We start from the raw sequence: 15,413 nt of genomic DNA on the forward strand, positions 1-15,413 counted from the left end.
CCTAGGATTCTCCAGGCAAGAACACTGGAGTGGGTTTCCATTTCCTTCTCCAATGCATGAAAGTGAAAAGTGAAATTGAAGTCGCTCAGTCGTGTCCGACTCTTAGAGACCCCATGGACTGACTGCAGCCCAACAGGGTCCTCCATCCAGGGGATTTTCCAGGCAAGAGTACTGGAGTGGGGTGCCATTGTCTTCTCCAATATTTGGCTAATATTGTTCAAATCCAATTTTCATATCAAGATGACACAAAAAATACCTCAAAAAGATAATCCTCTAACAATTTCATTTCTGATTTGTTGAGCTGATATATAAAGGAGATTTCCTTGATTTGAGCAAGAAATGATGGAACCAGCTAGAAAGTCTCTCACTTGGAGCTTAGCGAAAGCATGGGGAAACAAACATGTAAAAAGGGAACAGAATCAAGATGGTGAAAATCCAAAAAGGCCTCTAAACAGTTAAATGCTTTGGACCAAACTGTGCAATGCAACAGCAATCATCACTGCTATAATGCTACCAACAGTCTCCTCACCCTCAACTATCATTCACTGGACAAGCAGTATGTGCCAGGCATTGTACTGAGTCCTACTTAATCATGAAAAATAACTTGGCAAGCTTGTTTCCTTCTCCATTTTTGAAGATGATAAAAATGGAGTCAGAGAGACTCAGTCACTGGCCCAAGGGTCCATGACAAGTGACTCCTTGAGCTAGGATTTAAGTTGAATCTGTCTCTATGACTTGTTCTCTTTCTTCTTAGCTGTACCACTTCCTGGAGGGCAGCGTTCAAGCCAAGGAAATATACTGAGAGACAAGTATGTACCAAAATAAAAACACCACGCCACAGAGGATCCTAATGTGATTCGTTTAACCAAAAATACTGGAATCTCAGTAATCAAATACTATAGTCTGATTGGGGTAAGCTATGACAGCTCTTTTAGGTGGTTTAGGTTGGATACACTATAGACTTCATAAGATCTTCATCAGAGAAAGGGTGGTGTGTCCTTGCAGGGATACACATGTGTGCATGAGGAATGGAAATCAAACTGCAGTATCTTCTCAGTGCCTGGCACATAATAGATATATGATAAATATTGATTTAATTGTTTAAGATACGGCTTACCACTGAATCTCCAGGTATTAGCACCATAAAGATATTCACTCAAATAATGGTTACTACTTGACTGATGAAGGAATGGATAAATAAAAGAACAAAACTGTAGAATGTTCTTTAATCATTCATACTCAACTCGAGCCAGGTAATTTCTCCTTATCTTTTGGTTAGAAAGTATCTTTCTCAGAAATATCCTCCTTCATCCCTTCCTGAACTCTCAAGAGATAAGGTTGTTCACTCATGGATTCTGTAGCATTCTGGACATTTGTCAGTGCTCAAAGTTTGCAATTATATATTTGAGTCAATATTTCATTAAACTTTTAATCTTTAAAGTTCCTTTAAATGCTACACACACTTGTTCTCTTTTACCCATTATATCTCTGGAAATGAGCACAATTTATATCACATAGATTGCACTTAAAGATTTATTGAATAGTTTATGAATGGGTGTAAAGAGTGGATAAATGGAGAAAGACAGAAAGAGACAGAAAGGAGGACGAAATGAAGAAAGAGGGGAAAAAAAGAAGAAGAAGAAGGGAAAAGAATCAGGGAAACCAAGTAGGCATATTGCTTTTCTTACCACTGGGTAAAAATGAAAAAGTTGGAAAGGATCTAAATCTCAGTATAAAAAATAAATAAATAAAATAAAACAAAACTCAAAAGAAGATTCGAGACAATGAAAGAGGACAAGAGGAGTTTGGAAAATGATGCTTCATTGAGAAAGGGGGGATTAATTTCATTGTTTGATATACAAGAATGCTTCTTCAGTTAGGAACCTACATAATTTGGGAAGTCAAGATTATGGGCTTCCCAGGTGGCACAGTGATGAAGAATCCACCTGCCAATGCAGGAGATGCAAGAGACATGGGTTCAATCCCTGGGTCTGGAAGATCCCGTGGAGAAGAAAATGGTAACCCATTCCAATACTCTTGCCTGGGAATTCCCATGGACAGAGGACCCTGGAGGGCTACAGTCCATACAGACATGACTGAGCCGCTGAGCATGAATGCACAAAGTCAATTCTGGGGAGGTAGTTTAGAAGGGGATGTGCCTGCCTATATGCTGAGGGAATGACATTTGTTAATTTGGAAAGAACAGTTGCTAGCCCCCCAAAAGAAGTTAGTCAAAAAATGATCAGAGATCCAGGGAGCCTGAAGAACAGTCAGGGAAGTCAAGAGTGGGAGAGTTTTAATGAAAGCAGCCATGCTTAGTGATGTCAAAGGCAAGAGCTGGGTCAGGAAGAAGAGCTGGCTCCCTCACATTCCTCATTAATCATGTCTGCTATTAAATTCAGTGGGAAGCCTAAAATGCAAAATGAGTTTTTGTCCATACTTATTTTGTATAGCTATTCCCAGATGGTATGCAAAATCATATCATATTTTCTCCTGGGTGCCTTTTTTTTTTTTCTTCCAGAAATTCAGAAGGCTAATTTGGAATACTGGGAATTTATTGGCCCTTTTAATAGGTTTACATAAAATTCAGTCTTCAAAACAGATCCTACCTCTGACACTCACAGGTGATTGATTTACCTTACTTGTAAAGTTCTTACCTGCCTGGTAAGAACTACAGCCAGGCTTTACCAGTTATGGGTTCAAGGCTCTAGAAGCTCTACTCAGAAACATGCAATGACCGTCACCAAGTTCAGATTCTCTCGGTGTCTGTTCCTCTTCCAACCTGCATCAGAATTCCAGAGGGACTGGGCCTTCCCTATAAACAATCTGAATGGGAAGTCCAGTAGGAGCTTCTGCAAACACAATAAGCACCCCAGCAGCTCTGCATGTGCATTGCAGTTTACAAAACTACAACTGGATTTACGCAGAACTCACATTTGTGCATTGCCTTTTAGAAAGCTTCGTCAAATCATACACACATTTTATCAAAGGTGAGGTGCTTTCATCAAATGTGGAAAAGTCTACTTTTTTCCTTATTCATGCTAAATATCATACAGTGTAAAAGCCTGAACACCTCAATAATGAGCACAAATAAGCACCTAGTGGATTATGTATTTATTTGTGGAGCTGTCTTTTCACTTGGGAGTAAAACTGTTGAATAATATTTCTCTCCTGATTCAGCACCACCAGGGGTAAGAGACCTCTCCATTTGATACTGGAATGGTTTCCATTTTTAATATTGCATAGCCTCAGTTTTATTTACTATTTATTCAATTATTCATCACACCAGCCTTCCACCAAAGTAACAATGGTTTAAACTTTATAAGGTGCAAAACAGAACTGAACACTGTAATTCCTTAAAAACAACAATACACAACATGTGCATAGCTGTTCATACCACTGTATCATTGTGTCTCATCACATCACACTCCTGGAATACGTGAGCCGAAAGCAGAGTGGTCATGGAAGGCTTTTGTGGTGAATATGGTCCTCAAGTTTCACTCTGATGCTGAGATATTCAGATACTTCATTTTATACTATATTTCTTGAATACTCCTTCTATTTTTGGAGAGTAGGATTTTAAATTAGAAGGAAAGTTCCATTAAAATCCCATCTGGGATGCTTTCAGCATTTTTGTTCTTGCTTCTTAAAAACATATTCCTTCCATAACACCTGGCCTATGCTTCTATATCCCTGCACTTCCTAAAGCTTATCAGTTAAAGAACATGTGTATAAATATGTGTGTGTGTATAAGGGCTCTACATTCTCAATAACACATCCTCTGATGATAATGCAAGCCTCGTTTGCACGCTGAATGGCACACAAAGGTTTATAAGATAGTGGTGGGAGTACTTTGGGTACATTTCTAATGGCTGTGAAGCTACCACAGCTAAGAGATGAGAAGGAGCAAATCCTCCATTTGTTTAAGCTGATAATACTTGTGCTGGCTTGGTGCAGCCAAAGCTCTTTGAGAAGTTTCTTAGCTAGGATTCCTTGACTCAGCACCCAAGCCACTTAAAATTATCTCGAAGAATGTGGCAACAGTTAAATGCAAAGAGGTGTTGGATGTGATCGGACTGCGAATGGCCTGATGAAGAACAGAATCCGGAGTAACCTGAAAGGAAACACTTCATTAGCATGCCTAAAGGATCCTCTCTACAAAGGTAAGAGTGAGTTAGTACATGTGAGGCCATCTTGCTGAGGTTTACTCTCTGGGTCTTTTCACTTCAGTCCTCTTGTCCCTTGTTCCTTAAAGTGAGATGACACATCTCTCCTACCAAGTTTCAACTACTGCTTCTCTGTCTTCCTGCAAAGCACTAAAATGAGAATTATCCTTTGAGTCTCATGCCAACCAATTATAGCTTCCTCTGTTGCCCCAACTCATCTCCTGCCCTGTATTATGGTTCTTGGCTAATCTCCTTCGCATTCCATGTTCACCAAACACGTTACATCTGGTTCATACTCTGCCCCTTCAATCTTGAACACTCACTCCCAGATGACTTCTATCTACCTTTAAACTACCCAGTCAAGAGGCAGCTCCTTAGTACCATAGGTTTTTTTTTTTCCTTGTACATGCAACATTGGCTATACATGCCACAGTGCAGTCACTAATTGGCATTTGATATTTTTTCAGCTTCAAATTAAAACACCTAGACCTCTGACAACCAGCCTCATGTTCTCCAGCTTTCGAACTCCCTTGCTTACAGCACAATGACTCTGGAGGTTGAACCCCTTCCCTCATGTCCTACTCCTTTATCTACCCAACATAGGTCTTTTATTTGATTCATTTCCTCATTCAACAAATCCTTTCCATCCTAGTGTTTGCCAGACATCACTCACCGCTGGGAACCCAGTAGTAAGTAGTATAGATAAGATACCTCAATTTGCAGAAGGTACATTCCACCATGATAATGTAGAATCGTGGAATCACTTGATTTCTATCTATCACATCCTCCTGGAAAAAAAAATTATCCAAGACTATGCTGAACGTTTGTTCTTTGTTTCCAACCCTGATGCCTGAGCGCTGTTAGAGAAGGCACACTTCAGAGCAGTCTGGAGTGAGGTCACCATTCGGTTAAATAAAATCAAAGAAAATAATCTGTCTAGTAGGACTGTCAAAGGATATAACAGTAATCACCCTTGATGTCCTAAATTCCCCACAGAGCCCAGAAGAGCCCTGTGATGATAAAATGATGGTGGTCTGTATTCATTACAGTGAGGATTGTGTGACAGACGCCCTGTGGGCAAGGCTCCCTGGTGCCTACGCCCTTCTGCACCTCCCTCACCTAGCACCATGCCCGGCACACAGAAGGTGCTAATGGAAACTTGAAAACTACATCTGTACCTCACAGATGAGAAAACTGAACCAGAGAGAAGCTCGGTAACTCTCCCAAGATCACACACTAGCAAGGACAAGCCAGCAACCTGAGGACTGGAATTCCAGACCACCTTGGTCTTCAGGCCACTGCCCTGAATTCATGTTTCTGCGTCACCTCGTCACAGTCACCACTAAGGACGGGAAGCCCAGGGAAGGTCAGGGCCAAGTGCACTTTGCTCTTTTCTAGTATCACTGCCATTTGAAAGGAAAGAATAAAAGAGTAAAGGAGTGAACCAATAAATAACATGAACAACTGAATCTCTGGAGATACATAAAATGGGGAAGGAGTACTAATTCTCTCCGAATCTGAGGAATAATTGTGGCTAAATAATCTGCCTTCCAAGACCGATGCCTTGTCCTAAGTGTTTTCTCTGTCTTGTCACATCTTAAGGCAATTGTACTAAGCATAGGACTTCCCTGGTGGCTCAGACGGTAAAGCGTCTGCCTTCAATGCGGGAGACTCAGGTTCAATCCCTGGGTTGGGAAGATCTCCTAGAGAAGGAAATGCCAACCCACTCCAGTACTCTTGCCTGGAAAATCCCAAGGACAGAAGATCCTGGTAGGCTAGAGTCCATGGGGTTGCAAAGAGTCGGACATGACTGGGCAACTTCACCTTCACTTTCTGTCACTAAGCATAGAAGGTCCAGCATATCTAAATGACCCACTAAGAACACTTGTCCTTTGTGCTTCAGATATTTCTTCAAGAAAGAAACAGGTTTTGAGTAAATAAATCCCATTTTCATGGTTATAATTGCAGAGACATCTGAAAGATAAAATGTGCCATTTTCATCATGTTTTTGAAGAGACACAGCAAAGCTGGTATGATCTGGAAAGAGAGCAGCATAAGCTGAAATGTATGCTGTGAATGTCTTAAAAATGTTAAATATCCACTATCATTCTACTGCTTCCTATTACAGAGTTTAACATCCTACACATTTACTGTTCAAAGCTGAAGCCAAGGAGACAGAAGTCTTAGCCTGAGGCAGAAGCCTCGATTTATGGAGGCGCTGTTATAAAGAATTTGCTTCTTGAATTTGGGTGTTAGAATATTTTCTCAGTTTATGCAGGTCCATGATGTGGTTGAGGTGATGTGCACAAATGGGATAATGGACAGGATATAAAAAGGGAGCCTGTGGATGGAAAGGAAAGTACGGTAAGAGAAGATGGAGTGAAATGAAATCTTAATTTTCCAGAGCAATAGTTGGCCAGCTCAGCTCTATATTATATCCACCTGGGCCACTGCAAAAACTCCAGATAAACAAGCCCTGCCCTAGACTGCTGAACTCAGACTCTCTAGGAGTGGGGCCCAGTCATCAGTATATTACCAAACTCCCCAGGAAATGTCAGAGTTAAGCCAAGGTTGAGACCCACTGTTCCCGCACCTCTAATGGAGACAGCTGCTAGAGAGTGGGGCTACAGAAGCTCATTTATGCAGTGATGAATGTGTCCTTTCATCTTCTGCATGCTCCCTAGACAACCTTTCGTTCTCTCTTACTTTCTTCTATTTCTCTTTCAGGTTACATTTAATTTGTTCATGCTCACTTTCTTCATCGATTTTACTCTCTCTTCATGCAAACAGTCCATATGGAAGTGATTTCTAAGCCGAAATTTCTACTTCACTTTACACAGGTATCTTGTCCAGATTTTCAACCAAAAAAAACTTCTCTGGCACTTCCTCTACTGAAGCCTTTCCTGGCACCTGGGGCTTCTGATTCTATTACAAAGCCAGCTGTTTGGAAGCAAGCATCCATTAGAGCACATCAAATGATAAAAGAAGGCTGAAATAGCTTCAAATTTCCTTTACATCACCTTGTTCTTGAAACCAATTACAGTCACACTATCACAAACTGGGCCCTGAAATCTACCAACACTTATGAATTTTCTCTGATGCTATCTCTCCCTTTTCTTTTCTTGCAAAGGTTTAGTAGATATATAGACTCTCCTGTCTCGCACCTCAGAATCTACAGGGTTATTTTTTTTCTGGTCCAAGATGATTCAGCGTCACCATTATTAGCACTTGTTATACATGCCAGGGAATAAAAGAGGTTGGCTTTTCAGGTCATGAAGCTTGTTTCATGAAATCTGTGGCTTATTAACTATATAAAACTTGATTTCTTTTCCAGGAAAAATTTTTAACCATGGGCAGAGAGAAAGTACACATGATGTAATTTAGTTGTGCAATAAATTAGGTTGGCTTAATTTAATGATCAATTATTAATGAATTAGTAACAGACAAATATATTCCACAGATTATCCCTAAACTTTCTTTTAGCTAATAATGATAGCATCTTTCCCACTGAACATTTTATACGAGCTGCTAACAAGTTGCCAAATTAGCAGATTTAAGTTTCATTACCTTTTGATTTCCCTATCTGTCTTGTAATGAGAGATCTAATGAGCAAAGACAAGGCTAGGAAGAGGCAGTGAGAAAGAGAAGGAAAAAATAGAAGCAAAAAAGACTAAGGAACATAGAAGCAGGTACATTCCAAGTCGCACTCACCAAGTTACACCAATGAGGACTGTGTTACAGCCTCCTCTCTTTATTAAAAGATTTCAGTGTATATTCGCCTCATGAACCAAGACTCTGATACCCTGAGGTACCTGGAGGAAATTTAAGAAGGATTTAAAGACACATAACATAACTCTAGCCATTCTTACTTTCACCAGGATGTTTAAATAAACAAAATAAACAAAAAATGTAGGCCCATCAAATGAGTCTTCAATGTGGTGAAAATGAGCAGATTATCATTTACTTTCCTTTGCAGAAATCATCCTTATGGCTGATTTATTAGCCCTACATGAAAATCATGATCATTACTCTGTGCTCACACCTTGGTTTGACCTTCTCTGCCTCCCTGCAAAGGGTCACCATACTCGCGTAATTAACCATGCACCATCCTGGTTGGCTTTGTTGTATATTCAAACACTGAAGTCATCCTCAAAGAGTTACCACTTCAGAGAATATTAAGGTCAATGAGTCTTGTTAATGAAAAGCAACTTAAGAAAAAACAAAGAGAAACATGATGTAAAAGTATGGCATAAAAATAGCACAGCTTACCAGTCCCACTTAGTGTCTGGCACCTGATGAATTATGTGTCCCTGAACTAGTCAGCCTCAGGGCTGACTCTCCATTCCCTAATGCCACTAGGAAGGTATGTTGACTGGTTAACCTAGCTATGAAGTTGAAGTGAACCATTTTATGGCCCTATTTAAAGATCTTTCCTAAATTATTAATTCAAAATTATAAACTGCACTGGAAAATGCTGACACTAAACTGAATGTACCATTTGCAACCCAAGAGTCCCAGATCAGTACCTTTGAAATGATTACACTATTATTTTTAATATGTTTCTGAAGACTACAACCAATTCACCCACATTGTATTAGCATTGATGTTAATTCAGAAAGATAGAGCATGGTATTTGGGAACAGCTGTTTTACACAATTGGGCATCCCAGGTGGCACAGTGGTAAAGCAACCAATGCAGGAGATGCAAGAAATGTAGTTTGATCCTTGGGTTGAGAAGATCCCATGGACTAGAAAATGGAAACCCACTCCAGTACTCTTGCCTGGAAAATTCCATGGACAGAGCAGTCTGATGGGCTACAGTCCATGGGGTTGCAAAGAGTTAGACATAAGTGAACACACGCACGCACACACACACACCTTACACAGGTAACACAATAACAACAAAAAAGAGAAGTTAACACTGTTGGGAGTCTAAAACCCAGTTTCATATTCTTGTGATTCAATCTGAATATACAGAACATACATCAACACCCTTCCACATTACTTTCTTCTTCCGATACTTAATTTTAAAGATAATATTTAAATAAATCACCCAGAAAGCAAGCTGATTATCAATTATTTACTTATCAAGAGCCAAGCCTTTTTAATTTTCAATGAAATAGTTATTCAGATGAAAAACGCCTCAGAAATCCCCAACATATTGACCCAGAACATACATTTCATATATTTTCCCTCTTACAAACTTATTTTTAATATATGTAATTATTAATGAATTCATTTATAAACAGCATAAGAAAACACTGCTCTATAATTAATGCAGCACTAGATCTAGTATTTTTCTATTTCTATTAAAAAGCAAGGGAGTTTCCAATGATGGAGAAGTCAGTTTATGATGTATGACACAACCAAGAACACTTCTGACTTGGCCAAGTCCTCCTTCCAGTCTCGATACTGGTTACGTCTTCCCAGAGCTCATTTCTCCATGCTTTCATGTATGTGTCCATCCTTCCCTGTGAGGTAGTCTGTGCACGTTAGGGAGACCTGCCCTGATCTTCAGACCTGATGCGGCTAAGTGCATCCTTCTCTCTTGGCAGCGATGGGCTCAGGAATGCAGGGCTAAGCCAATGAATTTCATGAAATTTTCCTGGCTAAAGGGACTGGTTAAATAATTGGCAGGTAACCCAATATTGGTCAATGTAACTTACTGGACTATTGCTCCAGGCACTGAAGAACACATCTCCTTGTTTCTAACAGAGAACTGTTGGAAGTGACCATCTCCTCTCAACTTTGTCTCCTGGCATGAGGCCCAGATCCTTGAACTTCTTCCTTTAACTGAAACTATATATTCCCTATATTAGGTGAGTTTGAACTTTCTTCTTTCCCACCATTCATAACCCAAACACTTATACCCTGACTTCCTCTAAAACTAAAAAGTCTGGCCCTTAACAACTCTGTATTTCTTTCAGCACAGTTCAATTTCATCCTTCCCAGCAAGTCCCCCCGCTTGTCCTGGAATCAATATAACATCCAGTATAAAAATGTACAGTGGTAAGAATAAGAGCACACAGGAGCATCCATTTCCTGTGTATGACTACACAATATTTGGTATATTACATGATGCCTAACATATTAGGAAGTATTACTATATTAATTTTTTTTAAGTCTGGACTCAAAAAGAAATGCATTTTAAAAAAATCAGTAAGAAACACTTCTAAAATGACACTAGCCTTCTAAGCAATTATAGCTTAAATCCAGATTGTGGAAACAGAGATTCATGTACAAGCTCAAAGTTCCATAAAGCTTCAAAACAATTTTCTAAATCATTTTTATGAAGATTTTTGATTCAAAAGGTCTGGAATATGTTTAAGATGGTGATTATATCTTTAATATCACTGAAAATCAGAAGTTGTAATTTTTATAAAAGCAGCAAAAGAAACTTTACATGTGTGTTTTTGTCTTAAAGTATGTTGTATTTCGACTTGGGAGTATGGAACTGACAAATGACAACAGCAAAAGTCTGTCTGAAACTTCACCTGTATGGAGGTATTAAGTGGAAGAAGACAGCATATGACCAGGAAAACATTTACTTCCTACATAATCAGAGAGTGGAGAGCAAGATAACCCTGAAAACTATATGTGACTTGGCACAAAATGACTATGAACTTTCCTAACTGCCAACAAACTAAAAAGCACTACTGAAAAACACACATCCTCAAAAGTCTCGCTCCTAATATCAGGGTAGGAAGAATATATGAAAGTTTTAGGAAAGGTTAGTACAACAAGAAAAACAGATGCTTGTACCTTATCTCTTATCCATCTATCCTTTAGCCTATTAGTTATGCATTAGACCAGGTGAAAAACTCTGATATTATTAGATTAATATTATTACTGATATTGATATTATTAATAACTAGTTATAGATTCCTAGGCAAGTATCTTAAACTTGGTATGCCTTCATTTCCCCACCTAATCAATGGGAATGATAAGTGCATATGAAGGGATTATCTAGTGTGTCATCTTAGCACTGGCAAGAGACTGACATAATGTCTTCACAGCAAAAATTCAAGAAAGATGAACTGCAGTCATTATTCTTAACGCCTGTCTCTAGACTGGCAGCAGCCCACTTGTAGCTCCTACAGAGAATCCAGGTACAAAGAACTGAGTGACTGCCCCAGGGAGAAAACATCCTTCCTAAGACAGTACTTCTGGTTCTGGTATATAAGCCATGGACACCTTTGATAAGCACAAAAATGTCCTCTACTGTTCTAATAGTTTCTGATATTTCAAAATAAGTTCAGAATGGGAATTAGATGCAAATTAAACCAATTATAAAATCATGTGCATTTTTCCAAAATACCATGCTCCTCCTTCAAACTCAAGATATTCTAACATCCCTCTAAAGTGTGGTCCTCCATTACAAATATTAGAATCACTCCAGGTGAGGCAATTTATTAAAGTGCGAATTACTTCATTTCTTCTGAAGGAAGATATAGTATGACATGGGGAGAGTTCTGAGAAACTTCAGTGTTTGTAGTCACTTAGGTAAAAGTTTATACACATTTAGATGTGCTAAATAATAATCTGGGGCATTGGTTCTCAAAGTTTCATTCCTGGACCAGTGGTATTAGCATCACATAGAAACTTACTGAAATTACAAATTCTTGGACCCCATCTCAAACCTGCAGAATCGAATTCTAGGGGCAAATCCAGCAGTCCCTGCTTTCCAGGTGATCGTAAAGTTTGAGGAATGCTAAAATTTTGAGAACTACTCCTCCAGGGTCTTGTTATGCAACATGTGGTCCAAAAATAATGCTTGGGCATCACCTGGGCGCTTTTTAGATATCAGAAATTTGGGCTTCATCTCAGTCCAAGGAAATCAGATTCTACAATTCAACAAGATGCCCAGATTTTTTCTACACACATTGAAATCTGAGAAATCAGGGACTAAGGAAATGTTTTTTTAAACTTCCATTAAAGTAAAAATATATATAACTTCCCAAGTCCCTTTCCTAGAGATTCTGTTTCTGAAAGTCTGGGATGATTTTAAGATTTTATATTATATACAACATTAATACCAGATAATTATATCAGAAATATTAAAAAAAAAAATAAAGCTTCAGAGAAAAATTCCTGGGCACCACCTAAGTGATGAATCATTGCTCTTTATCAAGACTTCTCAAGCTCCACACTGTAATGACTTTGAGCTAGGAAATTCTTTGTTGTGGGGATATTCTGAGCTCTGTAGGAAGTTTACTGATATTCTTGGCCTCCTCCCACTAGGTGTTGGTAGCAGCCTCTCCACTTATAACAATTAAAAAGGTTTCCAGACATTGACAGGTGTCCCCTTGAGGACAAAATCCCCTCATCCTCCACTGAGAGCCACCATTCTAGAAGAAAATGGTTGCATTTATCTATTACTGTGTGATATTCTACTCCAAAGCTTAGGAACTTAAAAGAACAACCATGCAGCTGCTCCTGTGGGTCAAGAATTCAGTAAAGGGATGGCTGAGTGGCTCTTCTATTCCATGTGGCATCAGCCCTCAACACTCCCTCAGTTGCCTTCTGGTAACAGCTGAACTGGAAGATGCATGAATACCTCATTCACACATCGGGTCTCTCGGACCTCTCTCTGTCCACGTGATGCCTCAGCATTTGTCAGTGTGAACTGGATTGCGTTCTAGCACCATGGACAGATCCCCCAAGAGAGTAGAAGGTTCCAGCTCTCTTAATGGTTAGGCATGGAATTCTCACAGTGTCATTTTCTCTATGTTGCAAGGATCAAAGCAAGTCACAATGGCAGCCCAGATTCACAGAGAGGCTCACAGACCTTAACTATTCACAGTTTTGGAGGAAATGACAGCAGTCACCTTTGGAGACTACTTGCCTCAGTGAAACTCACACAGACAATCTACTTTAACAACAGGAATGGCCATACCCTATTTATACATTTATTACAAATTTTTATAGATGATGCATTATGGAAATACTTTTTTATGGCTTTTCCATTTCACTGCCTCCATTCTAACCCCATTCCTCTTTTGACAAGTAAACTTTTAGAGTTATAATACATAGACTATAAAGAATATACAACTAAATTGTAGAACCAGGTGAGTTTTAAATCTTGGATCAAGATATAGAAGGTTATCAGTATCCCCAGAGGCCTACCAGTCATTTATTCCCTCCAAAAGAAACCAATGAATTACATCAAAATAAATTAGATTTTTCTACCTTTTCAATTTCATATAAATGGAATCATAAACCATTATCCCTTTATGTGTGATTTCTTTTGCTTAGCACCTTGTCTAGAGGATTCATCCATGCTGTTTTGTGGTAAACTTGTCCTTCATCTCTTCTCTTCACTTATCTTTTATTTCTCAGCTATATTAACAGTCTTTAAAAGCTAATTCTACAACACCTCAGATGAAAACTCATCATCAGCTCTACAGATTCTCTACTACTTTCAAAATAAATCCATGGCTAGCCTCCACAATCTCATACCAATCTTTTTTTAAAATCTTACATTACTCAACAAACAGAATACTCAACTGGGTCTCCCATAATCTTCAACTTCCACCAAATTTTCATTTTCATTCAGCCTCCCTGGGTCTTAGAATGGAAAAACTGATTTCCATGGTCCTGAGTTGGCTGGGCTTTTGATTTTGAATTTTTAAATACTGCAGTGACTATATATTCTGTTAGCTGATCAGTAAAGAAATCATAACCCAAGAAAGTCTGTGTTGTTTCTTGCTAACCTGGAAGAAACACTGAGGTATAAAGTATTTTCTCTTGAGGTAGAGGTATCACCTCGATTTCAAGCAGGGATTTTGAAAATATAAAATTTGGCTGAGATTTCAAAGATATAAACTGATTAGGAACAAGTCAAAGAGCAGAACTCAAGGGAAAAAAAATACTAAACAGAGGTCACTATGAATGGGATGACATCATCTTGAAGAAACTCTCATTCTTCTATACTAGGAATACATCAAGAAAAAGAGTACTGCTTGAATCTCATAATTACAGCTTTGGAGGAACCATGTATTAAAGAACTGAAGAAATAAGAGAAGGTTAAGGGTCCAGAAAGAAGCAATAAACATTGAGGGAAGTGTAAATTTTTATTTTGAACATGAAGAAATAGTGGCAATGAGAGATGTTTTTGATTATTTGAAAGTATGTTCTTCATGTGCTCCCATCACCAGTGGTGGGAGGTGGCCTGACTTAAAGTTTGCTCTTAAGTATGCTTAAAGTATGCTCTAACAACATATCTTCTCAGACAGGTAGCGCTAGTGGTAAAGAACCTGCCTGCCAATGCAGGAGACATGAGAGACCTGAGTTCGATCTCTGGGTCAGGAAGATCCTCTGGAAAAGCGTATGGCAATCCACTCCAGTATTCTTGCTTCTTGGAGAATCCCATGGACAAAGGAGACTTGTGGACTACAGTCCATAGGGTTGCACACAGTCGGACACGACTGAAGGGACTTAGCAGGCAGGGACACTAATAACATATTCCCAGATGCTGGTCACCATTACCCCTACCATAGTTTGGCCTCAAGCTAAACTCCAGGGAGGGAACACAGCCCCACCCATCAGCAGAAAGTTGGATTAAAGACCTACTGAGCATGGCCCTGCCCACCAGAGCAAGAGACAGTTTTATCCACAGTCAATTACTTCCACCAGGAAGCTTCCACAAGCCTCTTGTCCTTCAGAGGGCATACACAATGAAAACCACAATCACAGAAAACTAAGCACACTGATCACATGGATCACAATCTTGTCTAACTCAATGAAACTAAGAGCCATGCCATGTAGGGCCACCCAAGATGGATGGGTCATGGTGGAGAGTTCTGACAAACCATGGTCCACTAGAGAATGGAATGGCAAACCACTTCAGTACTTTTGTCTTGAAAAACCCATGAAAAGTATGAAAAGGAAAAAAGATAGGACACTGAGAGATGAACTCCCCAGGTTGGCAGGTGTCCAATATGCTACTGAGGAAGAGCAGCGAAATAGCTCAAGAAGGAATGAAATGGCTAAGCCAAAGTGGAAACAACGCCCAGTTGTGAACGTGTCTGGTGGTGAAAGTTAAGTCTGATGATGTAAAGAACAACACTGCACAGGAACCTGAAATGTTAGGTCCATGAATCAAGAAAATTGGAAGTGGTCAACAGGAGATGGCAAGAGTCAACATTGACATTTTAGCAATCAGTGAACTAAAATGGACTGGAATGGGTGAATTCAATTCAGATGACCATTATATCTACTACTGTGGGCAAAAATCCCTTAGAAGAAA

The 15,413-nt window shown here is 39.3% G+C and overlaps 1 protein-coding gene across 1 annotated transcript in view; it reads right to left on the minus strand.

Moving 5' to 3' along the window:
• GRM7 (glutamate metabotropic receptor 7) overlaps positions 1-15,413 on the minus strand; it is an 837,184-nt gene that overhangs the window by 481,392 nt on the left and 340,379 nt on the right. The gene's annotated exons all lie outside the window — the stretch shown is intronic.

The sequence above is a fragment of the Dama dama genome, chromosome 24 (assembly GCF_033118175.1).
Source record: "Dama dama isolate Ldn47 chromosome 24, ASM3311817v1, whole genome shotgun sequence".
NCBI classification, from domain to species: Eukaryota; Metazoa; Chordata; class Mammalia; order Artiodactyla; family Cervidae; genus Dama; species Dama dama.